The 24,019-nt window shown below is 46.8% G+C and overlaps 1 protein-coding gene and 1 long non-coding RNA gene across 2 annotated transcripts in view; both read right to left on the bottom strand.

Annotated features, from left to right (window-relative positions):
* Nucleotides 1–8,027, bottom strand: part of FARP1 (FERM, ARH/RhoGEF and pleckstrin domain protein 1) — a 312,926-nt gene extending 304,899 nt beyond the window's left edge. The window contains exon 1 of the mRNA XM_021065374.1: nt 7,602–8,027. The gene's annotated coding sequence lies outside the window, so the exon portion shown is untranslated. The remainder of the gene's footprint in view (nt 1–7,601) is intronic.
* Nucleotides 19,402–24,019, bottom strand: part of LOC102159417 — a 55,650-nt gene continuing 51,032 nt past the window's right edge. Inside the window, exon 4 of the long non-coding RNA XR_002336732.1 lies at nt 19,402–20,098. This is a non-coding gene — a long non-coding RNA (uncharacterized LOC102159417). The remainder of the gene's footprint in view (nt 20,099–24,019) is intronic.

Here is a 24,019-nt window from a genome sequence, read left to right as displayed (position 1 = left end):
ACACACCTGTATAATATTATGTCAACTATACTTCTTTTAAAAAAAATGTTTTTAAAAGACAAATTCTTCCCATTAATATATCAGTCACAATGCTGTGGATGACAGAGAGAGAATGCGAAAGTGAGTAAACTTATTGATTAATACGGTAAGTCCGGGTTTGCATTACTTAGCATACAGAATTTGCTATTTAGTATACTATGCTCCAGGCACTGGACGATCAATAGCTCAGTGACGCCCACAAGAACGCTGCTTCCACCCTTCAGCCAATCATCGTCTTGCCTTTATCCCAAGACCAATCACAACGCGGCTGCTATGGTTCCAGGCATCACATTAGGCCCAGCCCTTGGGTCTCTCTTGAAGAGCAAGAAACACTCCCCAGACCCTCTTCAAAGATCTGCCAGGTGTTGGAGGCTTCTGGGAAGCACTCTGCTTAACAATAAAAGGAGCTTGAAGAAGCTCGTGCCACTCCTGGCCTGAGGACGCCACATGTGTGAGAGTCAGAGGCTTGGAGCAGCAGCAGCCAGTAGCCCCTGCAGCTCATCAGGCTGCAGCAGTCCAATGAACTCCCAAACAAGGAACCCAAGAACAAAAAGCAGCACGCTGGGGAGGACAGGAGGGAAGGGCAGAAAGATTTTAGGTCCTTGGCGATACCGCGAGCTGAGATGCCGAACTGGGAGACGTTCCTTTTTCTTAATACTTGAGGCAATGAGTCATTTGATGGCTTCCCCGCTGTCAGTCAGACGCTCTACCACCTGAGGATAAATGCACTCTTAAAGGTCCCTGTGATTTTCGGGCAAGAGCACCAATAACTTGCCCAACATCAAAAAGATGGACAACAGAGAGAAGAGCAGATCTGACTGGCTTCAATGCCCATAACCCCCGGCTCCTGTTACCTTGGATATCAGCCTCTGACTTTCATGAGCTAAAATGTCAGAGGGTTTTCATCACACACATTTTAACTCAAATGTTTTTTTTACCTTCTATGGGCAGGAGAAACAAACATCAGGAAAACATTTTTTTTTTTTTTTTTGTCTTTTTGCCATTTTCTTGGGCCGCACCCACGTCATATGAAGGTTCCCAAGCTAGGGGTCGAATCGGAGCTGTAGCCGCTGGTCTACACCACAGCCACAGCAACGCAGGATCCAAACTGCATTCGACCTACTCCACAGCTCACGGCAAAGCCGGATTCTTGACCCACTGAGCAAGGCCAGGGGTCAAACCCAAAACCTCGTGGTTCCTAGTTGGATTCATTAACCACTGAGCCATGGTGGGATCTCCCAGGAAAACATATTTTCTGATCTGACAATGCTTACTATCCAGTTGAGAAAATGAGGAAAATGGATATAACATAATTCATGCCAAAACAGGAAGAGTCCTTTTAAAACCACCTATATATGCCTTTTCACCTCTATTTAGAATGTTACATCCTGCTGTGACCCAGGGCTCCACTTTTGGGGAGGCCACACTCACAGCATGTGGAAATTCCCTGACCAGGGATCAAACCCACATCACAGCAGCGACCCGATGACAATGCTGGATCCTTAACTCTCTACACCACAGGGGAACACATCCATTTTTGTATTGATTTCAAAAAATAGCTATTTCCCACAATCCTTCCATGTGCTAAAAGAACATACACAACTCAAACTCAGTATTGAATTTTGGAAATATATTTATTTTGTCATAATCTTGAACACTTTGCCCACATTTTCAAAATAAGCAGGTTTTTTTTTTTCTTTTCATTTTTATGTCTTTTCAACTCAGCTTTAGTTAGGAAAGAATAAAACTGCTCCACCCCCATCAAGTAAATGGAGTCTGACTTTTTGTTTTTTTTTTGCTTTCTAGGGCCAAACCTGCAGCATATGGAGGTTCCCAGGCTAGGGGTCCAATTGGAGCTGCAGCTGCTGGCCACAGCCACAGCCAAAGCATGCCAGATCTGAGGCACATCTGCGACCTACATTGCAGCTCACAGCAACACCGGATCCTTAACCCACTGAGCTCTGCCAGGGATCAAACCCACATCCTCATGGATACTAGTCAGGTTTGTTACCACTGAGACACAATGAGAACGCCGAGTCTGACTTCTTGAACAGAGCAATATTAGTCTGTGTCTTACACACAAAAATGTGTTATTTTTCCAAAGCTGAAAAAATTCCCTGGCCTTTAATAAGTCCAATAATTAGACCATGTTTTCCTAATAACTTCTGTTCTTCAAAAGATACCATTAAAAAAGGAACAGGTTGGAGTTCCAATCGTGGCTCAGTGGTTAACGAAGCTGACTAGGAACCATGAGGTTGTGGGTTCGATCCCTGGCCTTGCTCAGTGGGTTAAGGATCTGGCATTGCTGTGAGCTGTGGTATAGGTCGCAGACGTGGCTCGGATCCCTTGTTGCTGTGGCCTTGGTGTAGGCTGGCGGCTGCAGCTCCGATTCGACCCCTAGCCTGGGAACCTCCATATGCTGCGGGTGTGGCCCTAGAAAAGGCAAAAAGACCAAAAAGACCAAAAAAAAAAAAAAGGAACAGGTTAAAAAATAGACTGGTGAAAATATTCAGAACACATAGATCCAACAATGAACTTGTATGTGGTATACAGAACTCCTACAACTGTAAAAGAAGATATTAAGTATGTGCTGTTTATGTTAATTATACTCAAAAGTTATATAAAACAATCAGACAAAAAACAGTGAGAAAGAATCAAGTTTTAACAGCTACATCCCCCAAAAAAGATATACAAATGGCCGAAAAGCACAGGAAAACCTATCGCTTCCTTTTCAGGGAAGTATAAAATTAAACCACAATGAGATGCTCCTACACATCCAGCAGAGGAGCTAAAATGAAAAAGATGGATAATTTCAAGTGTTTGTGAGGATTACGGTAAGTGGGACACTCAAATATCATTGGTAGGAATGTAAAATGGTACAAACACTTTGGAAAACAGATGGCAGTTTCTTATAAACATACACTTATTATAAGACCCAGCAAAAAAAAAAAAAAAAGGAAAACAGATCTCCACACAAAGGCTTGTTCACAAATGTTCAGAGCCGCCTTAGTCACGACAGTCCAAACTGAAAACAGCCTGAGTGGCCAAGGGTGACCAGATCAACAAACCAAAGCACCTCCAGACACTGAAATACTGCAGAGCAATTGAAAGAAATACACTGATGAGAGGATGGAGGGAGGGGGAGAGGAGAGAGGTTTACTAGCCAGGTTTGTTACCACTGAGACACAGGAAGCAGATAGAAGAGCAGAAAGAGAGAGAAAAGCAAAGGACAAATTACACAGAGGCAAAGTGAAACTGCCCAACTGCAAAGAATCTTAAAAGCAGCCAGAGAGAAAAGATAGATTATTCGCAAATAACACCTGGCCTGAGAGTTGACATCGCAGCAATAAAAACCCAAAAGAGAGTTAATACAGAAACAACAACACAGGAACAATTCAAAATTGCATACCCAGGAAATTTATCATTCCAGAACAAATTTAAAGGCACACAAAAACTGAGGTTTTACCCCCCAAGAGATGTTCACTAATGGAACTTCTAAAAAATATATCTCAGAAGAAAGTTAGCCCAGAAGCTAATTTTTCAAGTACATTTTACTCTTATACTTTTATTGTCTGATTTTTTTTTTTTTTAATGAGCCTGGGTCTTTTTACGATATTACCCAACTTTAAAGGTTAGTTTAAATTGTTAAATTAGAACAAAACAGAAATGAAATTAAACATCCAATTATCAAATTCCCAGAACAGGAAGCTGTCTGGGCTAATATCAAATTTCCCTTAAAAACCTTAAAGACCTAACTTGAAAGGGCCTGAAAATGAGGTTTCCTCATTCAGTCAACAAGTATTTAGTGAGGGTTTGCTATGTGCCAGGTGCTACACTAGGTCGTAAATTAATATAATGAGCAAAAAATGAAAGTCACCATAATACTGGATTTATAAGTCTTTTCCTATAAAGATACCTTTATGAAAAGTCCAAAACCTACAGGCAGATCAGTTACTCTTTGTGATGGGGGAATATTATCATAATAGAGAATTCAAAATAATCCCGTTCAGCCTGAGGCCCTTTTGTTTGAAAATGCACAAATATGACCAATTTATAAATGAAATTAATTCAGTATAAATGATGAGTTTCCACATTAACTTAATTGCCCATCTTGCTGTTTGTCTCTGATTTCCATCCCACATGAAATAAGACAACTGCCTCTCTGAGTTGACTTCACAGGCAGAGCTCAGCAAGGGCTCACTTGCAGTCACATTGTACCTGATGGTATCTGGCTTATTTCACAAGTATCAAAGGCTCCCAGCACCCCATCTAATATGTATCAATTGTCTACTTTTGCTCAAAGGATCCACTTGGCAAATCATTTTTCACTGACTCAAACCAGAAGCAGGACAGCCTATAAAAGCCAGCTCCTCCACTCTAAAATAAACATTTTCTGGGGGCTTCTTGATTAAAAGCAAAGGCCGCATTTGGCACAAAAGGACTGGCCAACTCAGTCTTTCAAGCAATTTGAATGGGAACCGCTGGGCTCTGATCTTTCGGGACATGTGCAAGTGGTTAAGGCAGTAACCTGGCAGAAAGAGAGGGTGAGGGGACCTTGATGAGGCGAGGCCCCTGCAGAAACTCTAACCATTAAAAAGCAAGAAGGAAGGAGTTTCCACGGTGGTTCAGGGGTAAGGAACCCGACTAGCATCCATGAGGATGCGAGTTCATTCCCTGGCCTCACTCAGCAGGTTAAAGCCTCGCTCAGGGGGTTAAGGATACCACGTTGCCATGAGCTGTGGTGTAGGCTGCAGACGTGGCTTGGATCCTGTGTTGCTGAGGCTGTGGCATAAGCAGGCAGCTGCAGCTCCAATTTGACCCCTAGCCTGGGAACTTTCATATACCGAACGTGCGGCCCTAAGGGGAGAAAAAGGTTGATCCACCACTTCCCTTTCAATAGCCAGGCCAGGAGGGCCCTCCTTTCAATCAGAAGCACCTGATAGATAATAGGAGAAGCACAGCCACAGGAACCTTTTATAAATCCTCTCCCCTCCCAAGCAATGGCAAGCAACACCTGGAATGCCTATGCCCCCAAAGTGACTGTATTTTGGGCTTATGTGAGCCTCTTCCTTATCTGTAGCATCTTCAGTTCGAGAGGAAAAGTGCATTTCTCAAAAATGCTAGGCAGTTATCAGCAAGGCCGGTTACAAAAGGCTTAAAATGCCCCATTCACCATGCTATCAAAGCATCATTAGCCAAGGACCTACCAACCCATACACCTTCCCTCATCCCTGGGAAAGCCACCATGCCACCTTTCTAGAGTGCTCAGCATGCAAACACTGGGCTCCTGTCTCTTCTCCAGCAGTCTCTAACCTCCTCAAGGATGGAAAACATTTTCTTTTCTGACGTCTCTCACAAGCACCTTCCTTATAAATATGTCATTTTCCAAATGAATTTAACTCTTCTAGGCTCCATAAATATTCCAGGATGAATTCCACTTAAAAAAAAAAAAAAAAACCAACAAACCCTTTCAATAAAATATTCAACGCCTATCTGGAAAACCATTTCCTTGGACAGTTGAATGAAAAGAAAAACAAAAATATTCACCCAGGTTCCTCACAGATAATTATGACATAACTGCAATAATCAGAAGAAAAGGATCTAGGATGGATTTTTAAACCTCCTTTCAGGACATGTGGCCACAGAGTGGCCTGAGTATTCTGTTACGATCTAAGGAAGGCAATCCCTGCATAAATTTCAGGAAGAGATCATCAATGTGTAAAGGGTATTATAAAGCTAACTTCAGGATTCCTGCAGGGAAAGACCTCCTTAACGGAAAAACCACACCCCAACTCACAGGGGACAGGCTACATCACCAAGGATTTCAAGTTTCTCACCCACATGAAAGAAAGAAGAGAATCTGGGAAGCACTGGGCTAATCAGCTCACTATTTCCCCCAACTCTTTGCCCAACAAGCCAGCCACTGGCCAATAATGTGTCTATTTATTTTACCCAGAAGCAGATCTATTAGCCAGACATTCTAAAAACACAAACGTTTCGGTTGTGCTTGGAGTAACTCCAATATTGGTGCCTTGCTGCAGAACGATGCTGCAGGAATACAAAGTGAGTCATGTGGATGCTGAGCCCACATCAAGTGCATGGTCAGAAACTGTCAGACCCGGAACACCAACCCTTCGCAAGGCTGAGGGTAAACCCCCAGCCAGGAGGCTGTGGAATGTGGGAAGAAAGCCAAGGCAGACTTCAGAAGAGCCTCGCTTGATCACAACAATGAGGGCAATTTTTAAGGCAAATATCCCAAAGCTCTCAGGACCAAAAAAGGCCTTTCTTTCTCCTTTCTGTCCTGTTTAGACTGAGTAAGAAAAGCAAGGCAATGCCGGAAGAGGTTCTGAAATGGGCTCGGCCAGGTCACCACGTGCAAAGGGCATTAAACCTAACCCACTGCTAGGCTGGGGTTTGGCTCTGCTGGAGACACTGCCTCCTAGGCAGGGGCGATGGGCTCCTCAAAAGCCAGGGCTCAGGGCGGGGCTGCGCGCAAGTCAAACCTGGGAAACTAACAAGAAAGACACGAACAACAATGATAAAATGAAACAGCCAGAGGCCACCAGTGTACTCCAGAAGGATCAGAGGCAGGCTGAGCCGGCTAAACTCTTCCAGATGAAAGGCAATCTCTCCCCATCGCAGCGGCTGATCTGATAGCACAGTCCTCGTTTCTTTGTGAGCCTCGCCTCCCTCGTTCCGGGGGGATCCTGCCCAGACTCCAGCTGGGCTCTAAGGGCCATAAACGACATCCAGACTGACTACGGGGAACTCATTTTTTCCCTTCAAATAAAACACACACACACACGCACACACTCAAAGGTCTGGCCGGATCACACAGCTAAAGTTTCCGGAACTTAAATCGTAAAACCACAATCAGAAGTTGTTTTGAAATGCTCACCACAAAAATCTGTGTCCTTTGCTTTAAGAAAAGGAAAAGAAAAGGAAGAAAAAAAGAGGGAATAAAAAAAACAACTTTCCTCTCCATAAAGGCTGGCGGTAAAGAGGGGAAAATCTAACTTAGGCAGAGGGTGTGTTCCTCTTTGTCACCCACTAGGCTCCTCGCGCCGCGCGTGGGCGAGCCGCGGGCACCCGGGAAGGCGGGGGCACCCGCGAAAACGGCCACCTTCCCGGCCCGCGGTCGGCCTCGGGGGCCGAGATTGCGGCCGGAGGTCCGGAAGCAGCGTCCGGCGCTGTCACTGCGCCGGGTGGGATGGGAGGAAGCGGGGGAAGGGCGCCGCGGGGCGGGGGAGGCGAGAGGGGACGCGCGCGGAGCCGGCAGCCCGAGTCCCGGGAGGTAAGAGGAGGGTGCAAAGGGCGGTACGGGGCCCCGAGGCCCCCGGGCTCCGGCTATTGTTGCCGGGCTGCCCCGAGGCCGGCGGGCGAGTCTCCCGCCTTGGTAGGGGAAGCCCGATCCCCCCCGCCGCCACCTCCTCCAGGCAGGACCCGCGGGCCACGCAACCACCTCCACCCGCGTCCCGGTCGGTCGGCTCCGGGCGCCCGACTCGCGCCCAAGTTGCCGCCCGCCCGCCCCGCGCGGTCATTGTTCGCCGCGCGCCTCCTACCTCCACGGCGCCGGCGGCTCCGGCTCCGGCTCCCACTCCCGGCCTCCCGGCTCTGCAGCTCCGAGCCCCCGGCGGCCGAGGGCGCGGCGGCTCCGCTGCGCGTGCGGCGGGGGCGCTCGGCTATTAATACCCGCGGGCGGCGGCAGCGGCGGCGCGGACGCGCAAGCAGGGCTGGCGCTGGCCGGCCGAGGTCCGAGCCATCAAAGGTGGCGCGGGGCGGAGGGGAGGGCGGAGCAGGCAGGGTGGGTGGGGAGCGGGCTCAGGGTCGCCATGGCCGCCTCGACGCCGGGCCGAGCGCCACTCGCTTGGGGAGGAGCAGCGGCTCAAAGCGGGCGGCGGCCGCGTCCCCGCCCCGCGCGCCAGCCGAGTGCCCGCAGCCCTGCGCCCGCGCCGGCCCCGCCGTGTCCAGGCCGGCGAGCGGGAAGTGAAGGCGGGCGCGCCCCTCCCCCGGCCTGGGCCGGCCCTTCGGCAGGGGGGGGCGCCCGGGAACCTCGCAGCCCGAGCCGCGGGGACAGCGGGAGAGCCACAGCCCCCTCCAGCGTCCGCGCCGGCGACCTGCGCGCTGGCGCGCCCCGCCCCGCTCCGCCCAGGGGGCAGGTGCGCCGCGGGGCCGCGGGCCCGGAGCGCCCCTCCCTGGCCGGGCGAGCCCACCTCCGATCCGCGCCTTACTTGGTTCTACGGCTGGAGCTGGTCTCTCCGCGCGGCAGCGCCTGGCAGAGCGCAGGAAGCTCAGGGGAGTGCGCTGCGCCACCAGAGACGCGCCGATCCGGCCCCTGTGGTTGAAAGCGAGATATGGAAGCAGGAGTGGAGCGCACCGGCAAAACCGGGAGCAGCTGGAGGACGATCGGTGACACGGGCTCCGCAAATCGTTGTTGAGGTCACGCAAGGGAGAGCCCCGCCCGTGTGCCCACCTAAGACTTTTAACTACGTGGTCGCGCGAGCGGCGGCGCTTTGCAGGGACCCACGAGCACCACCCCTTTCCCCAGGCCACACCGGCGGGCTTCCGGCGCCACCCTGGGCTGCTAGGGACTTAATCCCGGAGGGGCGGTTGTCATCCCCCCCCTCCTCCTCCGCCGCGGCCCAGAGTCCTCCGACCCCACGAATCCCCCGACAATCCCCAGGCCCACTCGCCCCCTCTGGGGACAGGAGCAGTGCCCCGCGGGGGAAGGAGTGGAATAGGTTAGGAGCTGCTTTGCAGACTCGCCTTCGGGAGTTCCGGACCTCAATGGAGGAGGGAGCAAGAGGCAGCACCGAGGAGTCTGGGACCCAAGACGGGGAGAGGCATTGTCCCCACCCTCCAGCTGGGAGCTGCCACTTTACCGTCTCCACTCCCACCCCTCCCTCAGTCCCTGATTTTACCCTTTCTTGTCTGTGTAGATGGACCCTTCTCAGGCGTGGAGGGAAAGGGACGTGCCGGCAGCGGGTTAGAAAGGAAGGCGACCCTTTGCGAGATCCCCAGGCTAGTGGGCACACCCGCCCAATGATGGGCGGCTGGCTCTAGAACCCTGATCGTTTTGCACCTTAGAGAAGTTTCCGACCTTCAGCCTAGAGGCAGGTTTCACGAGAGGCCACAACAGAACTCAGAACCACAGGTGGGGGACCCCTGGGGAAGAGCGGATTCACACAAGAACAGGGTGCCTTAGAGGTCCCGGGGCGCTGGTGCGTAGCTCGTGTTTGAGTGGTGTCTGGAGCAGATAGACATACTCTGAGATATTGAACTGGTTTTGGGGTGTGGGTTGGTTTGGGGATTTTTTTTTTTTTTTTCCTCCGTTGCACTGTGGTATACGGAAGTTCCCAGGCCAGGGATCAAATCCCAGAGGCAGCTACAACCTGCCCCACAGCTTCGGCAACTCAGGGTCCTTAACCCACTGGCCACAGTGGGAACCCCTGTATTTTTTTTTTTAAATACCTTTTATATTTGGTGAAGGTGGGAATTAAAAGCATCATAAGGGCCTCAAACCTAAAAAGAACAGCAGATGGGTAGTTTGTGGGTGAAAAGAAGAAACAGTGTGTTGGAGGCCTAGTTCTGTCTTAAGCAGCTGCGTGGCTCAGGACAAACCACAAATCAGAGGTTTCAGGCCAGTGAGTCTCTAAGTGTGGTTCTCAAACCTGCAGCAGCAGCACCTGGAACCTTGAAGAAATAGAGGTTCATGGGCTCCACTCTAGACCTACCTGATCAGGTTCTCCAGCCTCGGTGGGCATCAGAATCACCTGGAGAGTTAATTGGAAGAGCTACTGAAAAGTATTTTTTTAAGGGTAAAATAAAACAGGAGTTCCCGTCGTGGCTCAGTGGTTAACGAATCCGACTAGGAACCATGATGTTGCAGGTTCGATCCCTGGCCTTGCTCAGTGGGGTTAAGGATCCGGCATTGCTGTGAGCTGTGGTGTAGGCCGGCGGCTACAGCTCTGATTGGACCCCTAGCCTGGGAACCTCCATATGCTGCAGGAGTGTCCCAAGAAATGGCAAAAAGACAAAAAAGAAAAGGTAAAATAAAACAAAGAGCTACTGAATCAGAAACTCCAGGAAAGGGAGTTTGGAATGGGGTCGAGATGTGTGTTTTGTAACAGGTTCCCAGTTGGTGCTGGGCCCACACTTTAAGAACCACTGAATTGCAATACTGGGTCTCAGAATCACAGAATCACTGGAGATTTTTTTTAAAAACCTTCAATGCCTAGGCTTCACTCCAGCCAAATATATCAGGATTTCTGGGATTGGAACCAAAGCATATGTTTCTGGAGGTGATTCCAGTGTGTGTCCAAGTTTGTGGCAGACCTAGAGATCATGGTAAATGCAGATGCTGGTTTAGTAAGCTTGAGAAATGCTATTTCTTTCTTTTTTCTTTTCTTTTTTTTTTGGTCTTTTTTGCCATTTCTTGGGCCGCTCCCATGGCATGTGGAGGTTCCCAGGCGAGGGGTCAAATTGGAGCTGTAGCTGCCAGCCTACGCCAGAGCCACAGCAATGCAGGATCTGAGCCGCATCTGCGACCTACACCTCAGCTCACGGCAACGCTAGATCCTTAACCCACTAAGCAAGGGTAGGGATCGAACCCGAAACCTCATGGTTCCTGGTCAGATTCGTTAACCACTGAGCCACAACGGGAACTCCGAGACATGCTATTTTTAACAAGCTCTCAGTGTGGTCTTTTTTTTTGTTTTCATTTTTGTTTTGGGGGGGTTTTTTTGGCAAGTCAAGGCACTACACTGGAGTTGCAAGCAAGGTGTTGTTATGCCATACCTCACAGCTAAAACCAAAAAATTTGTAGAAATCACAGAAAATTAGAAACATGACATTTACCCAGTCACCCTCTTTGGAGGACAAACATTATCTTTTTTTTTTTTTTTTTTTTTTTGTCTTTTGTCTTTTGTCTTTTCAGGGCCACACCCGGGACATATGGAGCTTCCCAGGCAAGGGGTCCAATCGGAGCTACAGCTGCCGGCCTACACCACAGCCACAGCAATGCCAGATCCGAACCTCGCCAGTGACCTACACCACAGGTCACAGCAACGCCAGATCCTTAACCCACCTAGTGAGGCCAGGGATCGAACCCACAACCTCATGGTTCCTAGTCGGATTCGTTTCTGCTGTGCCATGACGGGAACTCCTCCTGGAGGACAAACATTTTCTACATGTTTCATCTTCTTTCTAGGTCTAGAATAGGTTTGCATTGTTTTGCTCTTAGTACGCATATGGTCATAATACATAATCTGATTCTGTGATGCTGTTTTATTATCTTTTTTTTTTTTTTTTGAAGGAAGGTGACTTTCAAAGGATGCCATCTGAGAGGGTTTACAGGCAGAGGGTAGAGCCTGTGGGGAGGGAGGAAGAGAAAAAGGAGGGCAGTCTTGGGGGCTCCTGCGGGGAGAAGCTGGCGAATCCCCCAGCGTCCTTCCAGCTCTCACAAACGTTCTGGGCTTCATACTTAATCTCATTGAAAGCACTTTTTGCACACAGAAAGATGCTCAACATCACTCACTATTAGAGAAATGCCAATAAAAACTACAGTGAGTTACCACCTCATACCAGTCAGACCAGCCATCATCAAAAAGTCTACAAATAACAAATGCTGGAGAGGGTGTGGAGAAAAGGGAACCCTCCTGCACTGTTGGTGGGAATGTAAATTGGTAGAACCGCCGTGGAAAACAGTATGGACAGTCCTCAGAAAACTAAATATAGAATTATCATATGATGCAGCAATTCCACTCTTGAGCATATAACTGGAGAAAACCATAATTTGAAAAGATCCATGCACCCCAGTATTCACTGCAGCACTATTTACAATAGCCAAGGTATGGAAGCCACCTAAATGTCCATCAACAGAGGAGTGGATGAAAATATGGTACCTATATACAACAGAGTATTATTCAGCCATAAAAAAGAATGAAATAATGCCATTTGCAGCTACATGGATGGACCTAAAGATTATCATGCTAAGTGAAGTAAGTCAGACAGAGAAAGACAAATATCATATGAGATCACTAATGTGTGGAATATAATAAAAATGATAGGAACTTATTCACAAAACAGAAAGGGGAGTTCCCATCCCGGCGCAGTGGGTAACGAATCCGACTGGGAACCATGAGGTTGTAGGTTCGCGGCCTTGCTCAGTGGGTTAAGGATCCAGCATCTACGTGAGCTGTGGGGTAGGTCACAGATTCGGCTCGGATCCCACGTTGCTGTGGCTCTGGTGTAGGCCCGTAGCTACAGCTCCGATTCGACCCCTAGCCTGGGAACCTCCATATGCAATGGGAGCGGCCCTAGAAAAGGCAAAAACACAAAAAACAGAAAACAGAAACAGATAAAGATTTTCAAACCAAACTTACGATACCAAAGGGGAAACACTGGGGGAGGGATAAATTGGGAGGTTGGATTGGCACATACACACTGCTGTTTGCAAAAATCAGTAAGTAACAAGAACCTACTGCATAGCACCGGGAAATCTACTCACTACTCTGTGGTGGCCTATAGGGAAGAGAATCTGAAACGGAATGTATATATATATATATATATATAAAACCGTCTCACTTTACTGTACACCTGAAACTAACACAACACTGTAAGTCAACTATACGCCAATAAAATTTTTTTTAAAAAAAGAAAGGACCTTTTAAACTCCTTTACCTAAAACGCCAGGGGTACTGCCATCTAGAAAATGAGCCCCTGAAAAATTGAGGTGTTTCCTTGTCATTTTGTGTCATTTATGTCTCATTTTCAGATTTTTAATCATAGCAATTTATAATTCCCTAGGTCCCTTTTAAAACCCATGCCATCTGGTTATTTATAAATCTTTCTGAATTTCTATTCATCCTGAATTTGTGTTCTTAACATTTCTTTTTATTAGTTTTCATTTTAAAGACCACACCTGCAGCACATGGAACTTCCCAGGCTAGGGGTCAAATTGGAGCTGCAGCTGCCAGCCCTACACCACAACCACAGCCACACGGATTCCAAACCACACCTGTGACCTATACCACGGCTTGCGGCAATGCCGGATCCTTAACCCACTGAGTGAGGCCAGGGATTGAACCTGCATCTTCATGGATACTAGTTGGGTTCATCACCTGCTGAGCCACAAGAGGAACTCCAATTTTAACTATTTTTTTATTAAAATAAATTCGTGACGATGGTAAATTAAGAAATAATTGGGAGTTCTTGTTGTGGAAACGAATCCAGCTAGTATCCATGAAGATGCAGGTTCAATCCCTGGCCTCGCTCAGTGGGTCAGGCATCTGGCATTGCTGTGAGCTGTCGTATAGGTCGCAGATGCGGCTTGGATCCTGCGTTGCTGTGGCTGTGGTGTAGGCTAGCAGTTGTATCTCTGATTCGACCCCTAGCCTGGGAACCTCCATATGACGTGAGTGCGGCCCTAAAAAGAAAAAGAAAATGGAAGAGATTGCATAATTACCCTCCAAAAACACTACAGTAATTTATTCTCCCACTGTGGTGGGAATTTGGGGGTTGGGTTGGGTTTTTTTAATTTTTTTGTGAATGTATGTGTATATATAACTGAATCAGTTTGTTGTACAGCAGAAATAACAACGTTATAAATCAACGGTACTTCATTGTAACTTTTAACAAAGTTTTAAAAATAAATAAATAAAAAGAAATGCATTGAGAGTTGAAGTAAGAATGAAAGCAGAAATGTACGTGTGAGTGTGTTTTCATGGTCAGGATAGCATATCTCTTTGGGGTGTTTTTTTGTTTTTTTGTTTTGTTTTGTTTTGTTTTGTTTTGCTATTTCTTGGGCCACTCCCGCGGCATATGGAGGTTCCCAGGCTAGGGGTCTAATCGGAGCTGTAGCCACCGGCCTACACCAGAGCCACAGCAACATGGGATCCGAGCGGCGTCTGCGACCTACACCACAGCTCACGGCAACGCCGGATCGTTAACCCACTGAGCAAGGGCAGGGACCGAGCCCGCAACCTCATGGTTCCTAGTCGGATTCGTTAACCACTGCGCCACGATGGGAACTCCTGTTTTGTTTTTATTTTTGGCTGTGCCCATGGCATGTGGAAGTTCTGAGCCCAGGGGCTGAACCAGTGCCACAGCAGTGACCCAAGCCACAGCGGCCCATGGAAAATATCACTCTGATGCTTAGAAACCTGCAGTAGGAATTCCACATGTATTTGCATAATTACCCCTTCTTCAACTTGGACTTCCACACATTTTAAGGCAAAAATCCAGAAAAATGTTCTCCCCCTCTTCCTTCCTCCTGCAGCATTTGCTGCTGCTGATCCATAAATCTAATGCAGGCTGAAATTAAAGAAGAAATCAGGGAGTTCCCTTCGTAGCTCAGCGGTTAACGAACCCGACCAGGATCCATGAGGAAGCAGGTTCGATCCCTGGCCTCTCTCAGTAGGTTAAGGATCTGGTGTTGCTATGAGCTGTGGTATAGATCACAGATCCCGAGTTGGGGCTGTGGCGTAGGCTGGCAGCTGTAGCTCTGATTCGACCCCTAGCCTGGGAACCTCCATATGCTGCGGGTGCAGCCCTAAAATGCACACACACACAAAGAAACCACCTGGTCGCTCCTACCTCGATAGGATGAGGGACAGCTGTTCTCAAGGTCACCTGCATCTCCCAGGTTTCTGTCCCTTTCCCCTCAGCTTATCTGAGCGAAAAGCAATCGGTTCCTCTAACCCCAAACTGCCACCGTCTCTATGGGGACAATCTTTTCCATGAACTGGGTGTTAACAGCTTCTTAATCCTCCTGCATGCGGTCAAGTCTGCTTACAAGCAACTCCTAATTCTTGAAAAGAGAGTTCTCTCTATAACCACACGTTTTCTTTAAGCTTTTCCCAGCAAGAAGAACCCTGTTCGTCAGCTCATTAGTAAAGGAGTTAAAGGTGAACAAATGTAGCAATAAACCTGTAAGTGATTGAAATATCCCTTTTCCGTTTTTTGTTTGTTTTGCGTTTTAGGGCTGCGCCCTCGGCATATGGAGGTTCCCAGGCTAGGGGTCCAATCGGAGCTGCATCCGCGACCTACACCACAGCCCATGGCAACAGTGGATCCTTAACCCACTGAGTGAGGCCAGGGATTGAACCTGCATCCTCATGGATACTAGTCAGATTCATTTCTGCTGCGCCATGATGGGAACTCCTGAATTATTCCTTAGTATCCTTTTCATACATACTGAGAATACTAGTGGAAAGGAGGAAATGAAGACATATCATTTAGGAAATAATTTCTATCTTTAACAAATTAGAATCCTTAGTATACATTTAAGCCTAATCTAAATAAATGTGCAATGCCTCACCACAGATCATCCTAAATATTTCTGTTTTAACCAAGCAAAATGATCTTAAATAATAGTAACCTGAAGTTAAGTTCTTACAGGTGGAAGTTTTGCAATACCAAAGGGGGAAGGGGACATTTTCCTTTGTTAGAAATGATTAAAGACAGAATAGATTTAGGGAGTTCCCACTGTGGTGCAGCAGAAACGAATTCAACTAGTATCCATGAGGATGGGGGCTCAATCCCTGGCTTTGCTCAGTGGGTCGGGGATCCAGGGTTTCTATGAGCTGTGGTGTAGGTCACAGACGCGGCTCAGATCCCGAGTTGCTGTGGCTGTGGTGTAGGCTGGCAGCTGTAACTCCAATTCAACCCCTAGCCTGGGAACTTCCAAATGCCGTGGTTGAGGCCCTAGAAAGAAAAAAAAAAGACTGAGTAGATTTATATATTATTATGGTTCTTCAGGACTGGCCCATAAATCAGATAACAAAACTTTTAAAAGTAGATAAAATATTTGAGCAACCCTTCACAAAAGAGGATTTATGAACATCCAGTGGCTAGAGAGCTTATTATCAGTCTGGGAAACACCACGCCCAAGGAGACACACTCAGCAGAACTGCTGAACTTACAAAGACTGCGAACATCGAAGTTTGATAAGGAGGACGTGGAGCAGCTGAAACTCACCAGCTGCTGATGAAGAGTGGAAAGTGATACAATGGCGATGGGAAAAAGTCTGGCAGTTGCTTATAAAGTTAAATACACACTCACTGTCAGACCGAGAAATTCCACTCCTATGTATTTACCCAAGAAAAATGAAAACACATGTCCACAAAAAGACGTACAAAAATATTCATCTCAGCTTCAGTCAAAAACCTAAAAACAGGAGGGGTTGGGAGACAGACACTCATCAACAGGAGAATGACAAAATGAGCCACGGTATATTCACGTGCAATGGACTTAACAAGAAAAAGAAATGAACTCTTGATAAATGTAACACATGAATGAATCTCAAAAACATTTTGCATTTGTTATGCTAAAAAAGCATATTGTCCATTTCTATTTGTACGAAGTTTTACACAAGCAAATCAAATACATGCAGAAAAACTCAGAATGGAGGTTGTCTTTGAAGGTCAGAGGGTGGGGACCAGAAGAGTATATGAGAGAATTTTCTGGAGTCATGGTAATGTACCTCAATGAAGGTTTGGGTTTGAAAGATGAGTTTGTCAAAACCTAGTGAATATACACTTAAGATTTGTGCATTTCATCAGACGTAGACATTATCCAAAAAGAAATGAAACGAAACAAATATAGAACCCTAGTTAATGACATACACGCTGAAGTATTTAGGGTGAAAAGTCCTGATATCAGCTACCTTGAGATACATTTAAAAATAAGGTCAATTCTTGGAGATCGGACTTGTGGTTGCCAAAGGGGAGGGGGAGGGAGTGGGATGGACTGGGAGTCTGGGGTTGATAGATGCAAACTATTGTGTTTGGAGTGGATAAGCAATGAGATTCTGCTGTGCAGCACAGGGAACTATATCTAGTCACTTGTGATGGAACATGATGGAAGATAATGTGAGAAAAAGAATGTGTGTATATGTCTGACTGGGTCACTTTGCTGTGCAGTAGAAATTGGCAGAACACTGTAAACCAACTATAGTGGAAAAATAAAAATCATTAAAAAAATGAGTTCAATTGATGGATGGCTGGAGGGATGGATAGATGGATGGACAGAGAGATATGTAAGAAAGAAAAGAGAATAAATGTTATAGAATCTTGGCGGCAGCTAGAAGCATGTCCACTCTAAAATTCTTTCAACTTTGTTGTACGGGTGAAATTTTTATGATAAAATGATGACTTCCACTCCTAGGTAGAACGCCAAGAGAATCGAAAACATATGTCCACACCAAAACTTGTACATGAATGTTCACATGAATATTACTCATAACAGCCAAAGAGTGGAAACAGCCCAAATGTCCATGAGACGATGAACGAATAAACAGAATGTGGTGGATCTGCACAATATTATTTGGCAATAAAAAGGAATGAAATACCGATCCATGCTACAGCAAGGAGGAATCTTCAAATATGCTAAGTGAAAGAAGCCAGCCGCAAATGACTAAATATCACATGATTCCCTTTATGGGAAATGTCCAGAGTCAACAATTCTGGAGTTCCCGTCGTGGCGCAGTGGTTAACGCATCCGACTAGAAACCATGAGGTGGCGGGTTCGCTCCCTGGCCTCGCTCAGTAGGTTAAGGATCCGGTGTTGCCGTGAGCTGTGGTGTAGGTCGCAGGTGTGGCTCGGATCCTGTGTTGCTATGGCTGCAGTGTAGGCTGGCAGCTGTAGCTCCGATTAGACCCCTAGCCTGGGATCCTCCGTATGCCGTGGGTGTGGCCCTAGAAAAAGACCAAAAAAAAAAAAAAAAAGTGGGGGGGGGTGAATTGCATGGTGTATGAATTATGTAACTCATTATATATACGTATATAATTATATATAACTACATATATAACTATATCTACATAGTTATAAATATGTTTAACTATACAGAACAACCTATTATAAAAAATACTAGAAAACATTATTAGGATTAGCCCTATTAACAATTAATTGCCCTGTCAACTACAGATCTCTCCAGATGAAGAAAATATAGCCTTATCATATAGTCTAATATGTATATTTTAATACAGATTTCTTAATAATGAATACCTACATTCATGAAACATGAACCTGGTATTACTCTCTCACGTGTCAAACTGATTCTAATGGGAAGACTCCAGTATTCTAGAGTGTGGGGGTTCTGCTCGCTTGTTTAAGAATTCCTAGCTACGGACGTCTCAGGCAAGGCCGTTAGATATGCCGATCACTCCCTGCTGGCTGGTCACCCAGGTCCCTGTCAAGTCCCAGAGGGCGAGAGACGTGAGAGTAAGTGCATGTGAAACAAGAAAGTTGCTATTTCTATATCGAGGTCACTGGTTCTCAAACTTTCGTGCATGTTGGAATCACCCAGGGAACTTAAAAAAAACACTGGGTCTTCCTCCTGTTCCCAGAGACGCTGATATAATCGGTCCAGGGTTCAGCTGGGCAACAGGATTTGTTAAAGCTCCCCAGGAGGTTCTAGCATGTCACCAGGCTGAGAACCACTGGCCTAAAAGAATATTCCAAACTCTGGGAGAGCTGGGTTGGATCAGAACCTAAATTCGATTAGTAAGACCTCACCCCCCCCCCCAGGTAGTCCTGAGATCCAAGAACCCCCATCAAGGGGGAATGTGCATGACAGAAAAACAGGGAGTTCCCGTTGTGGCTCAGTGGTAATGAAACTGACTAGGAACTGTGAGGATATGGGTTCGATCCTTGCCCTTGCTCGGTGGGTTAAGGATCCAGCATTGCCATGAGCTGCAGCGGAGGATGCAGACACGGCTTGGATCCACACTGCGGTGGTTGTGGTGTAGGCCGGCAGCTGCAGCTCCCATTCAGCCCTAGTCTGGGAACTTCCATATGCCGAGGGCACAGTCCTAAAAAGACAAAAGAAAAACAACATGGCAGAGCGTGCCATCCTCAGTTCCTCAATTCCAAATCCAACTCTATGAAAAAGTAGTTCACAAAAACTTTTCTCCTAGCCTGTCCACCTGTTGCTCAATTTTCATCCCCCCCCCAATGGTTTCTTCTCCATCTTACGAGGGAACTCAAGTCAAGCCAGATGTGTTATCATTTCCTCCTTTTTTTTTTTTTAACAGAAAAGGTAGAATGCTATTTTTCTCTGGGAACATCTGGAAAGTAATTTCATATCAATACTTCAAGAGCCTCTTGGAGTTCTCTTGTGGCCTAGGAGGTTAAGGATCTGGCTTTGTCACAGCAGTGGCTTGGACACTGCTATGGTGCAGGTTTGATCCCTGGTCCTGGGAATTTCCACATACCGAGGGAGGGTGCAGCCAAAAAAAAAAAAAAAAAGGTTTTAAATACTTAAAGAGCTTCCTTATTTTTTAACATTGGCATAATAGTCCATTACAGGGATAGACCAATGTGTATGTGAAAAATGACTTCTTGATGGCACTTAAATTGCTTTCTTTTTTTAATTTATTTTTATTTATTTATTTTTAATTGCTTTCTACTTGGTGCTCTGCGTACGGGTGCTCCTGTGAGTAACGCTGTCTGTGCCGTTTTGCACCTGCATGAACATAACCACGCGAGACATTCCTAGGAGCAAAATTACTGATGCAAAAAATAGGCATTTATCATTTTGAGGCGCACTGTGAAGTGACCCTCCATGAGGCTGCTGACACTGACACGCACACCTGTAACGCGTGAGCCCTCCTGTTTCCCCACAGCCTTACCGCAGCGGATGGTCACACATCCTCATTGTTTGCCTGTCTGATGGGTTAAAAAAAGGATATTTCAGTATACTTTGATTGGCTTGTCTTTCTCCTGACTTTGAACTTGTACACCTTTCCCTGGATTTAAGATCCTGTGTGGTTCCTCTCCTGTCACTGTTCATATCCTTTGTGGTCGACCAGAGGCGTAAAGGAAAGATCAGGTCTCCTCAGGGCGTGTAGGTTCACGTCTGTCCACGGCATCCAACAAGTTAGCAATTCTTCCGGGAGGCATGAGAAGATGGATGGACAGATGGACAGACAGATGACTGGAAGATTCTGTCCTTGACCAAAGGGACGCACAGTGTTGACATGCCCGAGGCATCATCATACACATTCGTTCACGCATACCTGTGATATTAATTGAGTGCCTTCTAAATGCAAAGCATATCCTATGAATGAAAGATGAGAGAGCAGAGGAATTAGAGGTACAGCTCAAAACCCCATTATACTTGTAGCAGTCTCTCTACCAATGTTCCTCCATGGTTCTTTTTTTAATGAGTACTGACGTGCAGTTATACCATCATTAGCCATAATTAAATCCCCATCTCACACTTTCGCATTTCCTTCACATGAAGCTACTCCAAAATGAGCTAATTATCCAGAATTTGAAAGGATGCTTCTGCATATGCAACTTCTACACTTTTAGCATTTTCCCCACCACCTAAAAATACAAAATTTCTGTCTGATTTACACTTTACCATTTCCCCAAGCCTTTTCTGACTTGAGAACTTTATGTGTGTCTATTTTTTTTTTTTTTTCTTTTTTAGGGCTGCACTCACGGCATATGGAAGATCCCAGGCTAGGGGTCAAATCGGAGCTGCAGCTGCCGCCCTACACCACAGCTACAGTAACGCAGGATCTGAGCCGCATCTGTGACCTACAGCACAGCTCACAGCAATGAGCAAGGCCAGGGATCGAACCCACATCCTCATGGGTACCAGTTGGTTCTTTATCACTGAGCCATGACGGGAACTCCTCTATTTTCTTATTTAGTTTAGTTTCTTTGGTATAACTTAGATGACCTTCTAAGGACTTTCTACAGGTACTAGCCAGTTCCGCCGACCCCCCAACCCCTCTGCCCCCGGCTCCTTGCTAGAAAAGGGCTATCAGTCTTGCTTATTTCAGAGCATTTCCAAGGAAAGCTCTCCCCTTCTATGTGTGTGATTTGGTCATCACAACAACTTCCCACCAAAATGATCTCCTTGACTGTCTTAACATAAAGTGATGCCGATTACCCCTAAATTTCTTCAGTTCCCAGAAATTATTCCTCCAGATTCCCACTGTAATTAACTTGTGACTTTGATTTTTTTCTTTTCCGTAGTGGAATTAACAGACTTGGATTTTTTTCCCCCTGGTGGAAACAACTCTCGATTTCTTTCCAAATTCAGGCATGCAAAAAATAGCATGTGAATCGATTTCTTTTCCAACCCTCATCCCACCAGGCAGGAAGGAACTCAAGCCCTGTCGTGGTGGGCTCTCCTCCCCCGCTTCCGCTCACCTCTTGCAGGACAGCAGGGTCCCAGCAGCTCAGGGAACATCCAGGTGTTAAAAGCCCACAGCCCTGTCCTGGGTCCATGCACTGCTCTGCTCCTTCCATGCCCTGTTAGGGCAGGGGCCATGCTGGCAAAGCTGGGGACCACAGGGAGGGTGGGGTCCCTGCTGCCTGGGGACCACAGACCCCCCATCCTCTTTTGCTTGGAGGAAATACCTTCTCTTCTCTTGCTTCCTTTGGAAGCACTACCTCTCTTACTGCTGTCACAGAAGAGTGAACATAGTTGGTGTGTTTTGTTTTCTTTTCTTTTAGGGCCACACCCGCAGCATAGGGAAGTTCCCAGGCTGGGGTTGAATCGGAGCTGCAGCTGCTGGTCTACACCACAGCCACAGCAACATGGGATCTGAGCCACATCTGAGACCTACACCACAGCTCATGGCAACGCTGATCCTTAACCCACTGAGCAAGGCCAGGGATCAAACCTGCATCCTCATGGATCCTCGTTGGGTTTGTTAACCGCTAAGCCACGAGCAGAACTCCCATAGTTGGTGTTTTGAAAATCTGAATAGCTCCAAGATATTTCCCTCATCCATTTATATATTCCTCAGACACCCAAGGGTGCGTGCTGTGAGAGGATGGGCACCCAGCAGTCCCTGCCCAGGGAGGTGCATTAGCTGGCAACAAGTGTGATGGTGCAAGGCCAATACCATGAAGGTGGGTAGGGACCCACAGGGCAAGTCCACTCGGGGGACCGGGCACAGGAAGCCTTCCAGGAAGAAATTATGCTGAGCTGGCAGGGAGTGGACTAGATGGTTCCAGTAGGGTGTACTTCACAAGTGTCTTTCCAACCCTCCACTCAAATGTTTGTGGAATGAATCACAAGTTGCAGGATCTCAAATCTTGTGCCAAGAGGCCCTGAGAACATTTGAGATTAAGGACACCCCTCTTTTCTAGCCCAGTGATGCTTTTCAGGTGTTTTAAATACACAACAAGGGAGTTCCCCTTGTGGCTCAGCAGGTTACAAACCCAACTAGTATCCCAACTATATCCATGAGGATGAGGATTCGATCCCTGGCTTCACTCAGTGGGCTAAGGATTCGGTGCTGCTGGTGGGCTGTGGTGTAGAGATGTAGCTCAGATCCTATGCTGCTGAGACCATGGTGTAGGCTGGCAGTTGTAGGTCTGATTCGACCCCTGGCCTGGGAACTTCCATGTGCCGCAGGTGCAGCCCTAAAAAAGCAAAAAAAAAGAAAAAAAGAAAAGCAATAGTTATTTCCTACTTAATGTTTTTTTAAATCTCCTTTAACTGCATTTGATGATACACTGGGTTAAAATTTGTCCTTAGAGCCATCTGTTTTAAGACTGAAAGATAACCTACCTTGAATGAGAATTTTTTTCCTGTTGGGGAAAGCTCCTATGAGATACAATATTTCTTTTATTATTTGTCTTATTTTTCTTTCATCTAAACCCTGAGAAAATTGGGAGTTCCATCGTGGCTCAGTGGTTAATGAATCCGACTAGGAACCGTGAGGTTGCAGGTTCAATCCCTGGCCTTGCTCAGTGGGTCAAGGATCTGGTGTTGCTGTGAGCTGTGGTGTAGGTCACAGATGTGGCTTGGATCTGGCATTGCCATGGCCGTGGTGTAGGCCGGCGGCTCCAGCTCTGATTAGACCCATAGCCTGAGAACCTCCATATGCTGTGGTGTGGCCCTAGAAAAGGCAAAAAAATAAATAAAAATAAACCCTTGGAAAATTGGATCCAAACTGCATTGATTAACAGATGTTAGGATGATAGAGTTCATCTGGTTGGTTTGGTCGTGTTATGTGAATCCAATCTGACAGCATTTTTGTGATGGACCAACCAGTCTTCTTTGTTGTCCTAAAACACAAGGAATTACAAAGGGTTGACTGGAGAATATGACACAATATATTGTCAATTAACCCACAACACTCTACAAAGTAACCTGGGAGAGTGGGGTGGGGGAGGAGAGACAGATGTCCTCACAGCAAAATAAAGACAGAGCATTTGCAGGAAAACTGGAATCAGGAGTTCCCACTGTGGCACAATAGGCTTGCTGGAATCTCTGCAGTGTGAGGACACAGGTTTGATCCCCAGTCCAACACAGTGGATTTAAAAAGGATCAGCATGGCCACAGCTGTGGCTTGTATCTGAACCCTAGCCTGGGAACTCCATAGGCCCAGGGTGGCCAAAAATGGAAAAAATAAAACAAGGAAGTTCCTATTGTGGCTCAGCGGTAACAAGCACCAAATTAGTATCCATGAGGGGGCAGTTCGATCCCTGGCCTTCCTCAGTGGGTTAAGGATCTGGCATTGCAGTAAGGTACAGCATAGATCAAAGATGCGGCTCAGATCCTGTGTTGCTGTGGCTATGGTGGAGCTCCGATTTGACCCCTAGCCTAGGAATCTCCATATGCCACAGGTGCGGCCCTAAAAAGACAAAAAGACATACGAATGGTCAACAGGTGTATGAAACGATGCCCAGTGTCACCAGTCACCAGGGAAATGCAAATCAAAGCCTCCACGAGCTACTTCCCACCTGTTAGAGCTATTCTCAAAAAGACAAGAGTGAACAATGGGGGGTGAGGATGTCAAAAAAAGGGAACCCTGTACACTGTTGGTGGGAATGTAAATTGGTGCAGCCCCTATGGAAAAGAGTATGGAGTTTCCTCAAGAAATTAAAAATAGAATTATCAGGAAGGTGACTATCTACAAGCCAGGAAGAGAGCTCTGAGCAGGAACAGAATGGGCAGCATCCTATGTCCAGCTTCCAGAACAGTGAGAAAGAAGTTTCCATTGCT

Source organism: Sus scrofa, chromosome 11 (genome assembly GCF_000003025.6).
Source record: "Sus scrofa isolate TJ Tabasco breed Duroc chromosome 11, Sscrofa11.1, whole genome shotgun sequence".
NCBI lineage: Eukaryota > Metazoa > Chordata > Mammalia > Artiodactyla > Suidae > Sus > Sus scrofa.
Note: the sequence above shows the minus strand (reverse complement) of the source record. Positions and strands in the feature narration are given on the sequence as shown.